Source organism: Echinops telfairi, unplaced genomic scaffold (genome assembly GCF_000313985.2).
Source record: "Echinops telfairi isolate 266 unplaced genomic scaffold, ASM31398v2 ScPeMD7_16;HRSCAF=60, whole genome shotgun sequence".
Lineage (NCBI taxonomy): Eukaryota > Metazoa > Chordata > Mammalia > Afrosoricida > Tenrecidae > Echinops > Echinops telfairi.
The window spans coordinates 10,486,421-10,493,897 of record NW_022103913.1 but is presented as its reverse complement, the minus strand read 5'-3'; the positions used below and the strand labels follow the sequence as shown (position 1 = coordinate 10,493,897).

Genomic DNA, 7,477 nt, shown 5'->3' with positions numbered 1-7,477 from the left:
CTTCCACTCTATCTATGCTTTGATGTTTTTTTACTTTAAACTTATCTTTCCCATATGTAACTTGAGACTTTTTTTTAATGTTCCTGGAAAGAATGTGTGAATGTAATCTCCCTGGATGAGGGAGATGAAAAAAGAAAAGTTGAAACAAAATATTTAAGAAAACAAATCTTTTTGTGAAAAGGCATATTTATGCTTTCTTCCTCACAGTCCTTGCTTATATTGCTTACATAAGTGATATAGAGTAGTAGAAATAGATCCTTCACAAGGATCAAAAGCTTGTGAAGAGTTTAATGGACCATTCAAAGTACACATTACCTTACAAAATAAAACCTAATTTTGCGACTTCAAGATATTCTTCTGGGATTATCTTTCTCACTTCAGGTGGTGTTAAAGCTACTTAAAGGCAATGACTGAATTTCCCTTTACTATTTGTATTTAATCCCCCTCCTCATCACACAACATATGTAACTAGAATCAAGTCAGGTTGGTAGTTCGCAGTGTGATTATGGGCAAATCAAGCTAAGAAATAATTTTTCCAGCTACAAAAATATATCAGCATACAAAAGGATATGTGATAAGATGTATCAACAAATAAGAAAGCCATGATAAAATATGCAGTTATTTAAGCCTTTAGAGTAAATCTGAAATTCCCTTGCATTCTTCACTTTGGCTTCTAATGGGATTTAGACCAAGAGTAGTAGTGCTGCGTTTCATGGCCTTTTTGCATCAGCCAGTTTCAGGCCAGCAAGACATGATTTGTGATTGACTTTGTGATCCTGCATCTAATCGGCAAACCACATGCATCAGCACTCAAATGGATCATTTTGAAGTCGAGTGGTTAAAAGCAGGTAACAACTATGTCAGGTTTTGGTCAAGGGCGGGATTAGAGGTGGTGGTATCACACGCTAGGCACTGTGGGAAACCTGAACACTGACGTTCCTGACCTCAAGGAACCTACAGCTCAGGTAAGAATAGGGACAAACTATTTTGGCGGTTCTGATGGGGAAGGAGACCTGTGCTTTTTGGAAAGGTACCCACTCTAGCAGTCTCCCAAAGAGGGTTGCTAAGCCAAGCCATATAGATGGTCAGCAAGGGAAGGCTGGTTGTGGAGCATTGCGGCAGCGACTGGTTCAGAATTACTCCCACACCCCGGCCCCTCATCGAGTCAGTGTGGAACTGTCCCCGGGTTTTTCCAAGACTGTAAGTGTCTACCAGAGTAGACAGTCTCATCTTTCTTCCACAGCAAGACTAGTGCTGACATAGGAAGCTGCCTACGCATCAGGACACTTCGAAGGTCCTTGCAAAACCCGGTTTATGGCTGAAACGTAAGCCTGTGGCCTACATTTTTTCCTCCTAAGCCTCCATTTCCTGGCCTTTGGGTTTATCTGTCGTTTTTCATCCCTCAGAACCTTTCTTCGGTTGGCAAGATCCTCTTCCGAGGCAGAATCCGTAGACGAAGCTTCCAGGGCATTAGAGTCTGAACTCGGGAAGCCGTAATATTTGCTGTGGGGTCGTTCCCGCAGCGCTGAGGAGAAAGGCGGAATGAAATCATCAGAGAACGTAGAGGTGCTAGCTAACGCCAAAAGGGTCAGTTAGGTTCCAAATCTCTGGCAGCTCAGCTTCAGCTCCTTCCACACCCCGCACGGGGCTTGATTGACAGGTAAGTCTGCCCAGTCCCAGCGCCGCACCGGCCGCGGCCGCGGCCGAGAAGGGGCAATTCAGCCTATCATCTTGGTCCGAGAGCGGGTTTCCTGTCCGCGCGGAACCGCCCGCGGCCTCGGGCCCAATCAGCGCTTCCCGCTCGCCCGTCTGCCCGCCCCCCGGCTGCGCGCGCCCCGCCCCGCCTCGCCCCGCCCCTCTCCTCTCCACTCCCGAGAGCTACGCGGCGGTGGCGCGCAGGCCTCGTGCCGTAACGGCCATCCCGGCGGCCGCGGCGTCGTCCCGGTACGGTCCTCAGGTGCGCTGGAGCCGCCAGGCCTGGCAGAGGGAAGGAGAGGCGGCCTTGCTGGCAGGTAGACAGATGCACATACAGACTCTGGTCCTGCCGGTGCACCCAGTTTGTTAATCCCCTCGCTTCCTCTTGCCGGGCGAAGTTAGCCCCGGGGCGCCGTCTGCCGGCCCGGAGAGGCGCGGTGCCGGAGGGGGCGGGGAGGCCGCTAGGCCTGGCCGGGCGTTAGGTGCTGGGCGCGCGCGACCCCTCGGCTCTGCTCCCTGCGGTCCGGCAGCTAGGCTCGGTCGACCGGCCCCGTGGCTTCGCACCCGAGTGAGTGCCCTGGCTGGCTGGCCTTGCGAGGCCGGGAGGTTGGGTGTACAGCGCGCTAGCCTCTCCGCTTTCCTTCCAGAAAGTCCTGTTGCCTGCCCTGTGTAACCCGAGGCCGGGGAGGTGGGGCTTGCCAGGTGAAGGGAACCGGGGGCCCCCTGCACCCCGCGAGGAGGGCCGGAGCCGGGTCTCGGGCGGAGGGTGGACCTCTTCTGGACGCGCCCTCTGCCCCTCCCCCAGCCGTTTTCTTGATTCTCCGGTAACGTGGATTTAAAAAATCGTTTGGATCTGGTTTAGATTTGGTTTGCGGTTGTTCGGGCTGTAAGCTTTAGAGTTCAGTTGTAATATGCGCCGTTAAAAAATGGTCTCGATAGCTTGGTTTTGTAGCCTTCCATAATGTGCCTCCATAAAAGTTGAATTCGCCGTTAGAAGCTCTGGAAGCTGGGTGTTGTTTGGGAGCTGAGAACCCAAACGTAAGCGCCCAACTGAAGCAGAACTGATGGACTGAGGTCACCTTACAACAATTCATTCTACTCATTTACTTAGGCAAGAAGCCATAGGAGCTAAGGAAAGAATGACGTGAGAATTTTTCTAGCATTATCTTTGGTAGGTAGTAAAGAAGTTCAAAACCTATAATTGTTGAAAGAGAGTCATTTTTAAAACCTTACATTGAAAAATTAGGAAAAGCCATTTATTGATAATTTACTAGCCACCTGTGAAGTCGTAGTTTAAATGGGGGAAATGTAAGAAAAAACATTTTTGGGTTAATTGTTAATGAAGGCTTGTTTTTAAATAGGCATCGCCTCATAACTTGATAAAACTCAATAAATAAATATACCCTGGTTGATTATCAGTAGTTTAATTTCATCTTGACCACAAACGCTAGGATTTATCTCCCCCACTCCTCTCCCTCTGGGAACATTGTGTAGGAAATGGCTGGAATATCAATATCACAAAGCTCCCCTGTCCTTTCTGTGCCTGATCCTGTATTGAATTTTAAATTGTTCTTCTGCCTTTTTAGTTCAGATCTTCCCAATGCTTTCCAGGTCCATATAAAACCTGAAGCACGTGTGGAAGGTTTTACTAGACGTTAAATGACATTGTGCCTCTAGGTTTCCTCTTACTTTTACTTTGCACCTTTATGAACTTTCTGCCAAAGATCAAGATGGATTTGATGTGATTATCGTTATAAATCACTTGTCAAGAAGACTTGACTTAATACATACAAATGTAGTGCAACGTTTTTGTATCATAGTTCTTGATTTGTACAATTTACCTTGCTGTTACGGAGAAATACCGAATGTGCTCTCCTAGCTACACCAGAAAACGAAATGATATTTAGCAGAAGGAAACTTGAAATTACTGTGTCCAACAAGCTCATAAATTCTTTGTTGTGATATTTAAATATCAGAAGTGATGTTTAAAGATTATTGAATTAAAGCAACAATTCCATCTGTATGATCTCACATCACATTAACTGGTTTGGAGATAGGGTTTGAAACTGATGCTTTCTCTGGGTGACATTATCATGCTTTCAAGCCATGGTTTCATCTTTGATTTTCTCCGTCCACATATTTTAACTTTGACCAATTTTTGTCGTTTTTTAAAAAATTCAGTTACCTTTCATTCCTGATATAGTTTACTTTTTATCTCTGAAGTATTAACTTTTAACTGGGTTTATTTAAGCCTTTTCTCCCAACACAGTTTGTCTAGCCTTCTGTCATAATCTTAAAGACAAAATAAAAACAACTTTGAAAACATCCCTCATGGCTCAGTAACCAGCAATAGCGCCCAGTAGCCTACATAATTCAGAATTCCTAACCTTGGGACTGACTTAACTAGTCTCAACGGATTTTTTTTTTTAATGATAATACTTTATGGGAACTAACCTTAACGAAACCAGCCTCCCTTTGTGACTCTAGTTTTCTGTTTTTATAGCATATCTGTTGAGGCTTTGTCTATACATAGCCACATTAACAAAAAGAAAAGTTCCCCTTAAGTTATTCAAGTAACACATGAAGTGAAATATTAATTTCTTTTTTTGGTGTTCCAGGGCAGCCTTCCAGACCTTTCTGTCTCGTATGTTGTTGATTTTCTTGAACTGACAACTGCTGTTTTTTTTATAATTCTTTTGAATTTCAAGCTCATGTGGATTTACAGTATCATAAGAACATTGCTGAAAGGGACGTATCGACTCCAACCTTTGATAAAGGAAAATGAAGTCCATACAGAATGACTTAGACTGAAATAAAATGGTCTCTTATTTCAAGTTCTGTGTACTCTTTATGAAATCATAGGACTTCTCATCTCCTGTAATTTTTAATGATTTGCCTCACATTTCTTAACATTATGTGTATTTATACCTTATAGATTAAAAACTTCTAGAGTATAAGGGTGCCTTTATGACTTGTGTTCTTCTTTTTTTCTTTTTAAATCATTTTATTGGGGGCTTGTACAACCCTTTTTCTCTTTTTTTTAATCGTTTTATTAGGGGCTCATACAGCTCTTATCACACTCCATACATACATCAATTATGTAAAGCACATTTGTACATTCATTGCCCTCATCATTCTCAAAACATTTCCTCTCCACTTAAGCCCCTGGCATTAGGTCCTCATTTTCCCCCTCCCTCCCGCCTCCCGCTCCCCTCTCCCCCCCTCCCTCATGAGCCCTTGATAATTTATAAATTATTATTTTGTCATATCTCTCTTTGTGCTTGTTTGACATATTGACTGTATTGATTAAATAGTGATTTGTCATTTCAACAGCTGGGCACTTTGGATCCATTCTAAAGCAAATCTTACAAGTCTTGCTGTTGACATTCAGTTTGTTTGAAGCTTTTGAGGAGAGAGTCTGTCGAGGCATTGGAAATAGGTGTGAAGACTATAGATGGAAACTGGGAGGGTTGGCCATACGACTAACAAGATATAATGGTATTAGCTAAAAGTGCTTTTTCTCCTTTTGAGTGTTAGAATAGTAATACTATATGTAGTTGTATACATACATACTATATGTAGTTTTCCATTTTTGAAAACCAGTGGTTCATATAGTTATTGAGCAAAACATTTTTTAAGTAATTTATGCCATTTTGGGGAATTGGAGAGCTTTTATGTATTTGGTTCTTCACAGTTTTTCACAAGTTTCTGTTAGAAAAAGTAAGAGAGGGCTGCCTTTGCATTTTTCTTACACGTTTGTAGCAAGTTGTGAATGATGGAAAACGGGAAAAACAGGTAACCACCAGGTGAAATAGCCTTAGTGGAATGCTTACTCCTTTGGTCTGAACTGAGTTGCTGCTGTCCTTGGATACTGTTGAGTGGATTCTGACTCATAGCAACTCTAGGTACCGGGGAATGGGAACACTGCCTGGTCCTGTACCATCCTCAAATATTGTGCTTGAGCCCATGGTAGCAGCCACTGTATCCATTCTTTTTATTGAGGGTCTTCCTCTTTTTCGTTGTTCCTCTACACTTACAAGCATGATGTTCTTTTCTGATTACATGTCCAGAGTATGTGAGACAAGTCTCATCATCCTTACTTCTAAGGACAGATTTATTTGACCTTGTGGCAAGTCCATGGTACTTTAGATCATCTTGACCAACCGTAATTACATCAGTTCTTTGGCTTTCGTTATTTTTTATCCAGCTTTCACAGGCATAATAGGTCATTGAAAATTCCATGGCTTAGGACAGGGGTAGAACTGGATTAGAAATAATTTTTCATTTACTTTTTGAAAATTTGTATTTACTTCATTAAAATTATCAGTAAATGAACAGTGTTCCATATACCTGAAAGCTTACTTTAAGCTTGCCTTAAGGTTTGCTGGATTGATATGAATGATTTCTGCTTTTGTTTAAACAGATTGAGTAAAACAAGGAGTAAGAATATGTATGCATTTAAAGGTATATTTTTCCCAAGAATGGATGCATCTGCAAAGTTTTACTATTTTTTAAGAACCAGCCTAAATTTTCAGCATTTATTTTCAATTCTTTGATGTGCAGAGCAATTCAATTAGTGGATATAACAAAGTGTTTAATATACCTTTAAAGTATTGTCAAGATTTTTTCTTCATTTAAGAAAGCATTGGAAAAGTCACCTTAAAAATGCTTGATCACACTGAAGTACTCTATGTTCTTCTGTATTGTACACACAGTTTGACTCTACCTAGTCCAAGAATATCTTAGCTTCCCTTCCCTAGTTAGTCTATGCCCCGGTGTTCCATTCAGCCCTCTCCCTCACCTCAGGAATGAATGTACCTTTTAAATTGGGGAGCTCATGTGACTTACGGATCTCCGCACTGACTGGCCCTACAACTCCCTTAAAACTCAAACCAATTGCCTTTAAGTCAATTCAGACTTGTGACCCAACTAGAACAGCGTGGAACTACCTCTTAGGGTTTCTAATGCTGTAATATTAATTATATTTCTCTCAAGGAGCAGCTGGTGGGTTTCAACCTTTTACTTTTGGGTTAGCAATCAAGTGTTTAGTCACTGTGCTAACAGGGCTCTCTTAAGTCCCATCCTACTCACCACCTCATGGGAAAGGGCTGTCTTTAATTCATCAGAGAGAGAGAGAGAGAATACAAACACAAAAAAGAATATATTTGAAGAAATGCACAGGTGAGGTTGGGAGAGGATTTCTTAATGGGGTTTCCTTCTTATCTCCAGAGACCCAGGATTCTCTTACTTTATACAGGCTCTAGGGACTATTCAAGTCCCAGGCCATTACTGACAACTTGCATAGTCAATGATCAGGGTCTTCTTGCATATTTATGAATATACGTGATTAATTGTATCATGCTCCCCTCCCTTCTTAAGTTAAGCCTATGTGAGGCCTTTGTGTGGCCCCTTGTACATTTATATATAGACACCTCTGATTGGCAAATTCCAAAAGTTATTTCTAGGAAACCACAGATAAAAACCAAATCGAGTTCTTTGATGTTCCACATCTTGAATAGTAACATTTAAGAAAAATTTTTAGAAAAATAAGAATGTCGCACAACCCCTCACTTTATAATTCTGCTGCACTAATAAATCAATTACTTGTATTATCCTGTTTCTTTTAATTTCTAGTCTATACAGCTTGGTATGATTTGGCTTTTAGCTATTTGTAGCCCTTTTTCTTTTTTTTTTGTTTGTTTGTTTAAATCATTTTATTGGGGGCTCGTACCAGCCTTATCACAATCTATACATACATCCATTGTGTCAAGCACATTTGTAC

The 7,477-nt window shown here is 41.8% G+C and overlaps 1 protein-coding gene and 1 pseudogene across 1 annotated transcript in view; both read left to right on the top strand.

The window, feature by feature from the left end:
• Positions 1-999: 999 nt before the first annotated feature.
• Positions 1,000-7,477, top strand: part of LOC101645977 — a 42,340-nt pseudogene continuing 35,862 nt past the window's right edge.
• Positions 1,938-7,477, top strand: part of NCK1 (NCK adaptor protein 1) — a 69,481-nt gene continuing 63,941 nt past the window's right edge. Inside the window, exon 1 of the mRNA XM_004712097.2 lies at positions 1,938-2,012. The gene's annotated coding sequence lies outside the window, so the exon portion shown is untranslated. The remainder of the gene's footprint in view (positions 2,013-7,477) is intronic.